At 45.4% G+C, this 15,208-nt stretch overlaps 1 pseudogene; it reads left to right on the top strand.

Moving 5' to 3' along the window:
* Nucleotides 1-218: 218 nt before the first annotated feature.
* On the top strand, nt 219-14,836 carry LOC118379141 (kinesin-like protein KIF23; annotated as a pseudogene).
* The last annotated feature ends 372 nt before the right edge of the window (nt 14,837-15,208 follow it).

The raw sequence follows: 15,208 nt of genomic DNA on the forward strand, positions 1-15,208 counted from the left end.
ATTTTTTATTGAATGATTATTGAAAATATGCTTAGTTTTATTCCCAACATATAATGCAGAAGTGTGCAGCACACACTCAGCTGATCCTATATGTTCGGTCAGGGCAGATAAGAAGGTACTTTGGGGCGACACAAATGTGGGGGCGGGGCTTCCTTCGCGTAATGAGTAAGCTGTCTGCGTTTTTATTGGCGCAAAACCACCAACACTTACGTGACGTCACACGAGAGGGAATTTTCAAAAACTGACGAAGCTCATCGAACTTACGGGGAAAGATAAAGGCAACATTAAACATGCAAAGACCTGCGTAAGTACAATACTATTGTGTAACGTTTTCATTCGTAAGGAGTTTAATAACGATAGCGAACAAGGTAGCCAGCAGTTAGCATTTTAGCCTTCTAGCTAACTAAACCGGCAGATAACCTGCATTGATAACTAACTAGCCACAATGGCGTGATATCTAAGGATCATGTCGAATGTAATGTTCGCCAGTTTAGCAAGCTACTCCAACAATGCATAGACGTTAGCCAACACAATAAATTGAGACGCCAGTTTGCAAGGTTGACTTGAACATGTATACTTTTCTGAAGGGTGGGCTGATTTTGTAGCCAGCAGATCCGACCCGCTTGCTTACAGCTGCACCAGGGTCTGACAGGCTAACTGTGTAGCTTAATGCACTAGGAAACAGGGTAAGATATATCGGAAAGGTACCTCAATGCAGGAATGAAGAAATACCTTGTACTCCGAATTATCCGATTATCCCAATAGTTACACGGATAAAATTGAACAACGGTTAGTTTGAAGTAAACTGCCATCTGTCCTAATGCTAGCTAGTAGTAGCCACATCGGCCATTATGGCATGTCAAGTTGAACAAGAAAAGGATTTGATTGGCTGACACTGCCAGTCCAAAATGACTGCTGTGGCTTCTGCTACCTAGCATGAAAACGAAACGGACAGTTTTCCGAGAAACATCTGGCGCTGACTCCATGGTCAATCAATCAAATGTATTTATAAAGCCCCTTTTTACATCAGATTATGTCACAAAGTGCTGTACAAAAACCAGCCTAAAACCCCAAACAGCAAGCCATGCAGATGTAGAAGCAGTGGCTAGGAAAAACTCCCTAGAAAGGCCAAAACCTAATGAAGAAACCTGGAGCGCTGTACCTGGTGGAGATTATAACAGAACATGGCCAAGATGTTCAAATGTTCATAAATGACCATCTGGGTCAAATAATAATAATCACAGTGGTTGTAGAGGGTGCAACAGGTCAGCACCTCAGGAGTAAATGTCAGATGGCTTTTCATAACCGATCATTCAGAGTATCTATCGCTCCAGTGTTTAATTGCTAAAATGTAATTACTTCGTCACTATGGCCTATTTATTGTCTTACCTCCCTAATCTTATCTCATTTCCACACACTGTATATAGATTTTGTCTATTGTATTATTGACTGTACGTTTGTTTATTCCATGTGTAACTCTATTTTTTGTGGCACTGCTTTACAACTGCGGCCAGGTCGCAGTTGTAAACTTGTTCTCAACCAGCCTACCTGGTTAAATAAAGGTTTAAAAAATATATATACAATCATCTCTACCGCTCCTGCTGTCTCTAGACATTTGATAACAGCAGGTCTGGGAGCAGCAGCATGACCAGGTGGACTGGGGACAAATCAACGTTTATTTGTCACGTGCGCAGAATACAACCGGTGTAGACCTTACAGTGAAATGCTTGCTTAGAGGCTCTAACCAATAGTGCAAAAACTGTATTGAACAATAGTTAAGTAAAGAAATGAAACAGTAAATAGACAGGCTATATACAGTAGCGAGGCTACATACAGACACCGGTTAGTCAGGCTAATTGAGGTAGTATGTAGATATGGTTAAAGTGACTATGTATATATGATGAGAGTAGCAATATGTAAAAGAGGGGTTGGTGGGTGGCGGGACACAATGCAGATAGCCTGGTTAGCCAATGTGTGGGAGCACTGGTTGGTTGGCCCAATTGAGGTAGTATGTACATGAATGTATAGTTAACGTGACTATGCATATATGATAAACAGAGTAGCAGCAGTGTAAAAAGAGGGGTTGGGGGCAAACAATGCAAATAGTCTGGGTAGCCATTTGATTACCTGTTCAGGAGTCTTATGGCTAAGGGGTAAAAACTGTTGAAAAGCCTTTTTGTCCTAGAGAACAGTTTATGGCTGGGGTCTTTGACAATTGTTAGGGCCTTCCTCAAACCCAGCCTGGTGTAGAGGTCCTGGATGGCAGGCAGCTTAGCTCCAGTGATGTACTGGGCTGTACACACTACCCTCTGTAGTGCCTTGCGGTCAGAGGCCGAGCAATTGCCGTACCAGGCAGTGATCCAACCAATGTTGCAGCTGTAGAACCTTTTTGAGGATCTCAGGACCCATGCCATATCTTTTTAGTTTCCTGAGGGGGAATAGGCATTGACGTGCCCTCTTCACGACTGTCTTGGTGTGTTTGGACCATTCTAGTTTGTTGATGTCGACACCAAGGAACTTGAAGCTCTCAACCTGCTCCACTACAGCCCCATCGATGAGATTGAGGACGTGCTTGGTTCTCCTTTTCCTGTAGTCCACAATAATCTCCTTAGTCTTGGTTACTTTGAAGGAGAGGTTGTTATTCTGGCACCACCTGGTCAGGTCTCTGACAGCAAGGAGTCATCGGGTCAGGTAGTCCTGAGGCATGGTCCTAGGGCTCAGGTCCTCCGAGAGAGGATTAGAGAGAGCACACTTAAATTCAGACAGGAGAAATACTCCCGATATAACAGACTGACCCTAGCCTCCCGACACAAACTATTGCAGCATAAATATGGGAGGCTGAGACCGGAGGGGTCGGGAGACACTGTGGCCCGTCCGACGATACCCGCGGGCTCGGCCAAACAGGCAGGATATAACCCCCCACTTTGACAAGGCACAGCCCCCACACCACTAAGGTTTGATGCAGAGAATCCCAGTGGAGAGAGGAGAACCGGCCAGACAGAGACAGCAAGTGCGGTTCGTTGCTCCAGTGCTTTTCTGTTCACCTTCGCTCCTGGGCCAGACTACACTCAGTCATAGAACCTACTGAAGAGGTGGGTCTTCGATAACGACTTAAAGGTTGAGATGGAGTCTGTGTCTCTCACAATGAATAGGCAGACCATTCCATAAAAATGGATCTCTATAGGAGAAAGCCCTGCCTCCAGCTGTTTGCTTAGATGTTCTAGGGACAGTAGGGAGGCCTGAGTCTTGTGACTGTGTGGCAGGACCAAATCGGAAAGATAGGTAGGAGCAAGCCCATGTACTGCTTTGTAGGTTAGCAGTAAAACCTTGACATCAGCCCTAGCCTTGACAGGAAGCCAGTGTAGAGAGGCTTAGCACTGGAGTAATATGATCCCGTTTTTTTGGTTCTAGTCAGGATTCTAGCAGCTGTGTTTAGCACTAACTGAAATGTTCATCTATACAGGAACCCTGTCTGACCCTAGTGCAACTATAAGCAAGCATGTCGGATCTGCTGTCTTCTGGATTTGTAGCTAACTATGTGTTAGTTATGCTAGCCATGTCTTGTTGCAGTGTTTTTTTCAGCCAAGTCCATCACTGTGTAAATGTACTGTAGCTACTCTACCTCTAAATGCCCCTCATTAATTTCACAGAAAGGGCAAAACTCCACGGAGGCCACCCCTGAAGAAAACATCCCACACACAAAAAGACCCAGTTGGTGTAAGTTGGTCACTGTCAGCTGTCACTTCAATTAATAGTTGCTAAAAGCAAGTTGATAATGACTAAATAATGTATACGTAGCTGATGAATGACACGTTTTACAGTATGGTGATTTGCTGTGTGCAGGTGTACTGCCGTATCCGCCCTTTAGGAGCTACAGATGAGGAGTGTTGTATTGAAATGATCAGCAGCAGCACCATTCAGCTGCATGCTCCTGATGGCATCAAAGCCAACCGCAATGGGGAATACAAAGAGGTACAGGTGTAACACAGCTAGCTACATTACATCTCTCTCTATGATGTGTCTTCCTGTGTCATCTCATCATGAATGTGTTCTTTCATAGACCGTCTCTCTATGATGTCATCTCATCATGAATGTGTTCTTTCATAGACAGTCTCTCTATGATGTCATCTCATCATGAATGTGTTCTTTCATAGACGGTCTCTCTATGATGTCATCTCATAATGAATGTGTTCTTTCACAGACAGTCTCTCTATGTCATCTCATCATGAATGTGTTCTTTCACAGACAGTCTCTCTATGTCATCTCATCATGAATGTGTTCTTTCATCTCTCTATGATGTCATCTCATAATGAATGTTTTCTTTCATAGACAGTCTCTCTATGATGTCATCTCATCATGAACGTGTTCTTTCATAGGCCGTCTCTCTATGATGTCATCTCATAATGAACGTGCTTTCTTTCACAGACCGTCTCTCTATGTCATCTCATCATGAACGTGCTTTCTTTCACAGACCGTCTCTCTATGTCATCTCATCATGAACGTGCTTTCTTTCACAGACCGTCTCTCTATGTCATCTCATCATGAACGTGCTTTCTTTCACAGACCGTCTCTCTATGTCATCTCATCATGAACGTGCTTTCTTTCACAGACCTTCTCTCTATGATGTCATCTCATAATGAATGTGTTCTTTCACAGACCGTCTCTCTATGATGTCATCTCATAATGAATGTGTTCTTTCACAGACCGTCTCTCTATGATGTCATCTCATAATGAATGTGTTCTTTCACAGACAGTCTCTCTATGTCATCTCATCATGAATGTGTTCTTTCACAGACAGTCTCTCTATGTCATCTCATCATGAATGTGTTCTTTCACAGACAGTCTCTCTATGTCATCTCATCATGAATGTGTTCTTTCACAAACCGTCTCTATGATGTCATCTCATAATGAATGTTTTCTTTCATAGACAGTCTCTCTATGATGTCATCTCATCATGAACGTGTTCTTTCATAGGCCGTCTCTCTATGATGTCATCTCATAATGAACGTGCTTTCTTTCACAGACCGTCTCTCTATGTCATCTCATCATGAACGTGCTTTCTTTCACAGACCGTCTCTCTATGTCATCTCATCATGAACGTGCTTTCTTTCACAGACCGTCTCTCTATGTCATCTCATAATGATGTTCTTTCACAGACCGTCTCTCTGTCATCTCATCATGAGCGTGCTTTCTTTCACAGACCTTCTCTCTATGATGTCATCTCATAATGAATGTGTTCTTTCACAGACCGTCTCTCTATGATGTCATCTCATCATGAACGTGCTTTCTTTCACAGACCGTCTCTCTATGTCATCTCATCATGAACGTGCTTTCTTTCACAGACCGTCTCTCTATGTCATCTCATCATGAACGTGCTTTCTTTCATAGGCCGTCTCTCTATGTCATCTCATCATGAACGTGCTTTCTTTCACAGACCGTCTCTCTATGTCATCTCATAATGAATGTGCTTTCTTTCAGACTCAGTACTCCTTCAAAAAAGTGTTTGGAATTCAAACCTCCCAAATAGAGTTGTTTGAGGATGTTGCCAAACCACTTGTGGATGACCTCATTCACTGCAAGAATGGTAAGTGAGCGAAACTGCTCATTTATTTATAATAACGCATACGTTTTTAAAGTATTCGTTTTCGACAGGGTGTTGAGCGGCGATTTTTGTTTTTCTTTGCTGTCCATAGGATTGCTTTTCACTTATGGCGTCACAGGCAGTGGAAAGACGTTTACCATGACAGGCTCTCCAGGAGAAGGTGGTCTCCTCCCCCGCTCTCTGGACATGCTATTCAACAGCATCGGTCCATTACAGGCCAAGAGATTTGTAAGACTTATTTTCTGTCATATCTCTGGGTGTACAACTCTGTTCCTACAGAGCATCATTGTATGCTTTTGTCCTTGTCTTTTCATCAGAGATGTATACATTGAACTGAATGTGTTGGTACACTAGCCAATCAAGTGCTTGTGAGAGACTTAACTTTGAGTTGGCCTTTTTATTCAACAGCAAATATGTGCAAAAAAGCCAATATTATTTTAATATTTGAATTTCAGGTTCTCCAAATGTTAAATTGAGCGCTAATCCCTATACGTCTAGCTTTCAAATGTTCAATCTTGCAGGTGTTTAGGACAGACGACAAGAATGGCATGGAGATCCAAGGTCAGGTGGACGCTCTCCTGGAGAGACAGAAGAGAGAATCAAATCAACAGTCCACCGTGCCCAAAACACCGTCCTCAAAGTATGCATGGGTTTTATAAGCCAAACATGTTTCCTGCACACATTTGTGATCACCCTCAGATGTAATTAGATGCTAGGTTATTGACATCTTTCATGCATTGACTTCAGTGTTTCAGAGACTATTTGGATGACATCAAGACAACCTGTTGAAATTATACTGGAAATGGCACTTTCTTGATTGTTGAAGCTGGTTTGAGACTGAGGTTTCGTGTTGGTTCTGTCCTTCAGGCAAAAACCTGACCCAGAGTTCGCAGACATGATCAGTCCAGAGGAGGCTTGCAAATGTGAGGGAGTTGACGAGGACAGCTGCTACAGTGTGTTTGTATCCTACATAGAAATATACAATAACTACATCTACGATCTGCTGGAAGACACGCCAATAGACCCCATACGACCCAAGTAAGTCTAGGCTTTGTGTTACCAGTAGTTATGTATTTTTGTGTAATTTAATTAAAAAGATATGTAAAGGGAGACCAGTAAATCATTCTGCCAGAGTGGTCCTACCCCACGTCTTTCCTGTCATTTGTATCTTCTACAGTTAATTTTAGTGTTCAGAATGCACCAGTCAATGTAAGATGTATTGTAGGTTGGAGATGTGAAATGTTTTGTGTTTGTTAGGCGACCTGGTGGAGGCACACCTCTACAGAACCCTGAGTTGATGTACGTGGTCAGTGTGAAACTAGCCTGGGACCTCACTGATCAACTAGCTTTGTTTCACCTTTGAAACAGTTTCATATATCTGGTCCCAGGCTAAGTGTATACAGTTTAAAAGTAGAAAAACATGGTCCATCATCCCCTCCCAATCTAGAACCCTGCATATAATACGTATGGTACCATCATCCCCTCCCAATCTAGAACCCTGCATATAATGCGTATGTTACCATCATCCCCTCCCAATCTAGAACCCTGCATATAATGCGTATGGTACCATCATCCCCTCCCAATCTAGAACCCTGCATATAATGCATATGGTACCATCATCCCCTCCCATCATCCCCATCCCAATCTAGAACCCTGCATATAATGCATATGGTCCATCATCCCCTCCCAATTTAGAACCCTGCATATAATGCGTATGGTACCATCATCCCCCAATCTCCCATCATCCCTCCCATCATCCCTCCCAATCTAGAACCCTGCATATAATGCGTATGGTATGTGGTGTTATTATAGAGTATATACATTTCAACATGTCGTATTGCTTTTGTCCCTCTGTCTCTGGTTGCCTTTGTAGAGGTAGTGTTTTTAACCTGCTGATTATCATGAGGTTGGTGTTCACACGTCCCTGAATGGCTGTGGGGAAACTGATCTGTGCTGCGGCTGGGAAGCTTGACATAATGCATGTCTTTTACCCCTTGACTGTTTTGAACAGTCATAACCGTTGTTTTAACATTGTCATGTTGACTATTTGCTTGTGGTTATAAGTCTAGTTTATTTGTTGTAGGCTGTGTGGTGGTTAACCGTATTGTTGCTCTCCACGGTTGCAGACCGCCTCAATCAAAGATTTTACGTGAGGACCAGAACCACAACATGTATGTGTCGGGATGCACAGAGGTCGAGTGAAGTCCACAGTGGAAGCCTTCGAAGTGTTTTGGCGGGGTGAGTGGGATTTTAGGCATTTCTTTTGAAGAAAAACTATTTTTTCCCCCTCTGTGTTAGTCTACAGTATTTACTTCTGTCCAGGCCAAAAGAAAAGGAGGATTGCCGATACTCAGCTGAACCGCGAGTCCAGTCGCTCTCACAGTGTGTTCATTGTCAAACTGGCACAAGCTCCGCTGGACGCAGATGGAGACCACATTCTGCAGGTGACTTGAACCTTGCATCTTTAGATCTTGCCGATACAGTTCTTCATATAGAAGTGAAGGCTAAATCTACTATCTTGACCCAGGGAGGGAACAAGGATTTTGGGCACTGGCCAGCCAGGCTAGTACACCGCATTTTTTAGTAACCTGGGTTTAATATCTGTGCCATGCGATATCTGAAAATACAAAATGTCTCTAGCCTGGAGGCTAGTTGGGAGAATGTTCTACCAGCCTGGTGTGACCAGTACTAGCCTGGGCTCAGTGGCTTTGGTGTACACTCCATCCCTGCCTTGACCTAACCTTAAGATAACAAACCAACACAAACATCCTATAATTACTATGTGAACTAGCACAATATATATCTGTTGCTCCGTCACTAGTAGACGCTGTGTTAGCTTATGTATGTTTCACTAGAAGACCCAATGCAGAGCAGGCATGCTAACGGCTATCACTGGACCACATGGACGTCAACCAGTGCTAGCTCTGATAGCCTAGCCTCTGATAGCCTAGCCTCTGATAGCCTGGCTGTGTTACAGGACAAGAACCAGGTGACTGTTAGCCAGCTGTGTCTGGTGGACCTGGCAGGGAGTGAACGCACCAGCAGGACTAAAGCAGAGGGCAGCCGCCTCCGGGAAGCAGGTGAGCTGAGAACGTAGGACCCATAGAAAAATCCTTTACTTTTCTGTTTGTCTAACAGCATCACTGACCTAGCCTGGGGGCCAGTCTGTTTAGCTAACATTCTGTTTGTCTAATAGCACCACTGACCTAGCCTGTGGACCAGTCTGTTTAGCTAACATTCTGTTTGTCTAACAGCACCACTGACCTAGCCTGGGGACCAGTCTGTTTAGCTAACATTCTGTTTGTCTAACAGCACCACTGACCTAGCCTGGGGACCAGTCTGTTTAGCTAACATTCTGTTTGTCTAACAGCACCACAGACCTAGCCTGGGGACCAGTCTGTTTAGCTAACATTCTGTTTGTCTAACAGCATCACTGACCTAGCCTGGGGACCAGTCTGTTTAGCTAACATTCTGTTTGTCTAACAGCACCACTGACCTAGCCTGGGGACCAGTCTGTTTAGCTAACATTCTGTTTGTCTAACAGCACCACTGACCTAGCCTGGGGACCAGTCTGTTTAGCTAACATTCTGTTTGTCTAACAGCATCACTGAGCTAGCCTGGGGACCAGTCTGTTTAGCTAACATTCTGTTTGTCTAACAGCACCACTGACCTAGCCTGGGGACCAGTCTGTTTAGCTAACATTCTGTTTGTCTAACAGCACCACTGACCTAGCCTGGGGACCAGTCTGTTTAGCTAACATTCTGTTTGTCTAACAGCATCACTGACCTAGCCTGGGGACCAGTCTGTTTAGCTAACATTCTGTTTGTCTAACAGCACCACTGACCTAGCCTGGGGACCAGTCTGTTTAGCTAACATTCTGTTTGTCTAACAGCATCACTGACCTAGCCTGGGGACCAGTCTGTTTAGCTAACATTCTGTTTGTCTAACAGCACCACTGACCTAGCCTGGGGACCAGTCTGTTTAGCTAACATTCTGTTTGTCTAACAGCACCACTGACCTAGCCTGGGGACCAGTCTGTTTAGCTAACATTCTGTTTGTCTAACAGCATCACTGACCTAGCCTGGGGACCAGTCTGTTTAGCTAACATTCTGTTTGTCTAACAGCACCACTGACCTAGCCTGGGGACCAGTCTGTTTAGCTAACATTCTGTTTGTCTAACAGCACCACTGACCTAGCCTGGGGACCAGTCTGTTTAGCTAACATTCTGTTTGTCTAACAGCATCACTGACCTAGCCTGGGGACCAGTCTGTTTAGCTAACATTCTGTTTGTCTAACAGCATCACTGACCTAGCCTGGGGACCAGTCTGTTTAGCTAACATTCTGTTTGTCTAACAGCACCACTGACCTAGCCTGGGGACCAGTCTGTTTAGCTAACATTCTGTTTGTCTAACAGCACCACTGACCTAGCCTGGGGACCAGTCTGTTTAGCTAACATTCTGTTTGTCTAACAGCATCACTGACCTAGCCTGGGGACCAGTCTGTTTAGCTAACATTCTGTTTGTCTAACAGCACCACTGACCTAGCCTGTGGACCAGTCTGTTCAGCTAACATTCTGTTTGTCTAACAGCACCACTGACCTAGCCTGGGGACCAGTCTGTTTAGCTAACATTCTGCTTGTCTAACAGCATCACTGACCTAGCCTGGGGACCTGTCTGTTTAGCTAACATTCTGTTTGTCTAACAGCACCACTGACCTAGCCTGGGGACCAGTCTGTTTAGCTAACATTCTGTTTGTCTAACAGCACCACTGACCTAGCCTGGGGACCAGTCTGTTTAGCTAACATTCTGTTTGTCTAACAGCACCACTGACCTAGCCTGGGGACCAGTCTGTTTAGCTAACATTCTGTTTGTCTAACAGCACCACTGACCTAGCCTGGGGACCAGTCTGTTTAGCTAACATTCTGTTTGTCTAACAGCATCACTGAGCTAGCCCGGGGACCAGTCTGTTTAGCTAACATTCTGTTTGTCTAACAGCACCACTGACCTAGCCTGGGGACCAGTCTGTTTAGCTAACATTCTGTTTGTCTAACAGCACCACAGACCTAGCCTGGGGACCAGTCTGTTTAGCTAACATTCTGTTTGTCTAACAGCACCACTGACCTAGCCTGGGGACCAGTCTGTTTAGCTAACATTCTGTTTGTCTAACAGCATCACTGACCTAGCCTGGGGACCAGTCTGTTTAGCTAACATTCTGTTTGTCTAACAGCACCACTGACCTAGCCTGGGGACCAGTCTGTTTAGCTAACATTCCACTCCTTGTGCTCTGTGTCATATGCCACATGTTTAGCATGACAGGAGTGGAATCATGGCTAAACAGACTGGTACCAAGACTAGTACTGACCTACTGACTTCACAACATGCACCCATCTGTACCTGGCATCTCCACTCTTTCCCCAGGAAACATCAACCAGTCCCTGATGACCTTACGCACCTGTATAGAAGTCCTCCGAGAGAACCAGATGTGTGGAACAAACCGGGTTGGTCATTTTCAATGAATCTCTTGTGTACTTGATAAAACTGTAGACCAGATGAGTCGAGCACTGATATTATGTCATAAAGTAACACAATGATACTGTGTGTTTTTGTTTCAGATGGTTCCTTACAGAGACTCTAAAGTCACTCATCTGTTCAAGAACTATTTTGACGGTGAAGGGAAAGTCCGCATGGTTGTGTGTGTCAACCCTAAAGCTGACGACTATGAAGAAACCATGGTAACTGATCTGAGTTAGATCCCAATAACAGCCCTAAGAAACCATGGTAACTGATCTGAGTTAGATCCCAATAACAGCCCTAAGAAACCATGGTAACTGATCTGAGTTAGATCCCAATAACAGCCCTAAGAAACCATGGTAACTGATCTGAGTTAGATCCCAATAACAGCCCTAAGAAACCATGGTAACTGATCTGAAATTAGATCCCAATAACAGCCCCCAAACTGATCTGAGTTAGATCCCAATAACAGCCCTAAGAATCCATGGTAACTGATCTGAGTTAGATCCCAATAACAGCCCTAAGAAACCATGGTAACTGATCTGAGTTAGATCCCAATAACAGCCCTAAGAAATTAAAATATCAACCAGATGTATGTGTGTGTGTGTGTGTGTGTGTGTGTGTGTGTGTGTGTGTGTGTGTGTGTGTTCCTTCAGTTGGTCATGCGCTTTGCGGAGTTGACCCAGGAGGTTGAGGTGGCGCGGCCGGTGGACAGGCCCATTTGCAGCCTGGCGGCGGGGCGGAGACACCGAAACCAGGCCTTCAGAGACGAGTTGTCACGACGCCAGGAGGAGCGCCCTGGGGGATCCAACAACATTGGTATGTACACACACATAATCACACAGAGAGAGAGAGATCTTGCTAGCTAGCTACAAAGCAGGAGGGCTTTCACATCTCATTTTAAACCATCTGATTGTACATGGGTCATGCTAGAACCGTCTAATGTGACCACCTCAGCCAGCACTAATGTTAAGTCAAGTTAATCTGTTCTTCACTGATCTTCCAGAGGATGGTTCGGTGCTGAACCAGCTCCTGGACAGCCTGCCGGCCCTGCCTGCCTGTGAGTTGGTGGACCCCACCGATGAGCAGATCCTGCCCCGCCTCATAGAGGTGCTGGAGAGGAGGCACCGCATCCGCCAGATGATCACTGAGCAGTACACCAAAACTGGTACGGACCAGGCCACTATAGACCTAATTAAGGGTCTTTTGTCAGTATAGGACCTCTATTTATTTTAAATGTATGTACTGTAGTTGTCTGTTAATGTTCTGTATTATGTCATGTTCTGTGTTGACTCCAGGAAGAGTAGCTGCTGCTTCAGCGACGTCTGAAGGGGATCCTAATAAAATACTACGGCTTTAGAGCTGCACATTTAGTCTCCTGTCATTTGAAATGTCATCGACGTCCTCTATTTAAATTCCTCATTGTGTTTTGATGTTTCTGTCTTTTCTTGGGGCATGTTTTGCTATACGTAAATGTTTAGTTAGTGTAAACATATTGTCTACCTGTAGTGGACAAGATTAAAGTTACATTTGTACCAATGGATTAATTTCCATCCTTTTCCCCCCTTTACCAACAGCCAACACACTGAAATCGATGCTCCAGGAGTTTGATGGCCACCTGATGGCCAAGGAGAACTTTATCCATGAACAACGGGGTAAACTAGGGGAGAAGGACAAGATCATGTTCAACCAGAAGAATGAGATGGATCGGCTGGAGAAGAAATCCAAAATGCTGGAATACAAGGTGAAGTCTCAGTCCTCCATCTCTCTTCTCTCCTCCCCCCTGCCTCTCCTCAGCTACATTTTTATATCACTGAAGCCCATACATTCGTACATCCTAATTGAACTAATTTGAAAATGATCCTGAACTTTTTACATACCTTTTATTGCCTTATGCCCACCCCTCTCAGATTGACATTCTTCAGAAGACCACCAATATCTATGAGGGGGACAAGCGGTCGCTGCAGCAGGAGCTGGAGAGCCGTGAGCAGAAGCTGCAGCGGGAGCTGTCGGAGAGGAAGCGCATGGAGGCACGCATGCAGGGCATGGTGTCTGACACCAAACACCAGTGGGAGAAGGAGTGTGTAAGTGGAGTGTTACCCTCAGCCCTCCTTCCACTCACTCAGCCCTCCCTCCACTCTTTCAGTAGATCTGGTCCCTCAGCTGCTAACTAACCACAGACTGTAAGGGGATCACTCAGCTGCTAACTAAGCCCAGACTGTAAGGGGGTCACTCAGCTGCTAACTAACCACAGACTGTAAGGGGGTCACTCAGCTGCTAACTAACCACAGACTGTAGGGGGTCACTCAGCTGCTAACTAACCACAGACTGTAGGGGTCACTCAGCTGCTAACTAACCACAGACTGTAGGGGTCACTCAGCTGCTAACTAACCACAGACTGTAGGGGGTCACTCAGCTGCTAACTAACCACAGACTGTAGGGGGTCACTCAGCTGCTAACTAACCACAGACTGTAGGGGGTCACTCAGCTGCTAACTAACCACAGACTGTAGGGGGTCACTCAGCTGCTAACTAACCACAGACTGTAGGGGGTCCCTCAGCTGCTAACTAACCCCAGACTGTAGGGGGTCCCTCAGCTGCTAACTAACCCCAGACTGTGGGTCATAAACATAGTTGACGGTAGGTGTGGTGGTTAGTGTAGTTCTACTTCCGTTTAGTTGAAGTTGTGTACTAGTTAACATTGGTCTTCCTCTTGCGACCTCAGGAACGTCGTGTGAACGCCAAGCAGCTGGAGATGCAGAACAAGCTGTGGGTGAAGGATGAGAAGCTGAAGCAGCTGAAGGCCATCGTATCAGAGAGCAACAACAGCACCACCTCAGAGCAGCAGCGTCCCCCACCACCCCCAGACAAGCCCCAGAGGAACTCCCGGGAGAAGGACCAGCCTCGCGCCCCTGAGAAGAGATCTCGCTCGCCACTGCCCGTGAGTTGTTACACCCTGTCACTGCCTCTCTTTCTCCCTCTCGCATCTCTCCGTCTCCCCTCGCTCTGTCATTCTCTCTCCCATCTCTCTCCATCTATAAATGATTGATTTGACGTTATTGTAATGGATATCGACTGTGGAACTATTCTAATGTTGATGGACTGTTGTGTTGCATGGTGGGTTGAAGATGTATGAGTCTGTCTACTAAGCAGGTGCTGTGTCATCAGACCACATGTACTATTACTCTGCTGTCTCACTGTTACTGGCCACCTGCATGTGTTGTCCTCTGTTTCCCGCTGCTGACATTTGTGACATTAGTGTTCAGATAGAAACTTGTTTACTGTAGAACAGATATGATTTGTCTGTCATGTAGAATAGGGCATCGTGTTGGTTCTATTTGTTACAATGTTATCTACACTGTTGGAGATGCTACAGCCTTCATATAATACTCCCAGACTCCCTCCTGCTACCACCCCCAGGTCAGCACAGCTCAGTGCCACCCCCTCCCACCCTCCTCCTCTGCTGGTAGTCTCTCAGTAGCCTCTGTCATCTCTGAGTGGGAGCAGAGGTTCCCCATAGGTAGGGACCCCCCCGGGACACCCGGCGCGTACGGAACAACGACCCCATACGGAAGCAGCAGTGTGGGCCGCAGGAGAGGCCAGCGATGGGCCCCTGAGACAGAGGCTCCGGGCCCCAGCCACACACATGGGCTAGACCTAGAGTCAAGCTCAAGGGTTAGTGTGTGTTAGAATTTCACTCTAAGGGACTGGTTTCCCAGACAAAGATTAAGCAATAGTCCTGCTTTTGGCTTAATCTGTGTCTTGAAATCAGGAAGTGAACTTTAAGTAGCTGGATCTGCCGTGCTTGTAAACCCGGATAGAACTGTAGCTGCTTGGTTTGTATACTTACCTACTGTACATGTGCTCGCTATTAGGACCAGGCTGATACCAGTATCGATACTCGTTAGTGTCATGGCAAGAAAACTACACAATATTACCATATAGCAGGTTTTTAAAGGCCCGACGAGTTTGGTCTGTTTCGTGTTTTCATTTTTGCCATGGAAACAAAAAATTGCAATGCTGGTATCATCACAGTAGTTAGTTCTGCTATGCTTGTAGTCCTGTAGGCTTTAGTCTATGTGTTTGTATGTGTGTAG

The sequence above is a fragment of the Oncorhynchus keta genome, chromosome 15, assembly GCF_023373465.1.
Source record: "Oncorhynchus keta strain PuntledgeMale-10-30-2019 chromosome 15, Oket_V2, whole genome shotgun sequence".
NCBI lineage: Eukaryota > Metazoa > Chordata > Actinopteri > Salmoniformes > Salmonidae > Oncorhynchus > Oncorhynchus keta.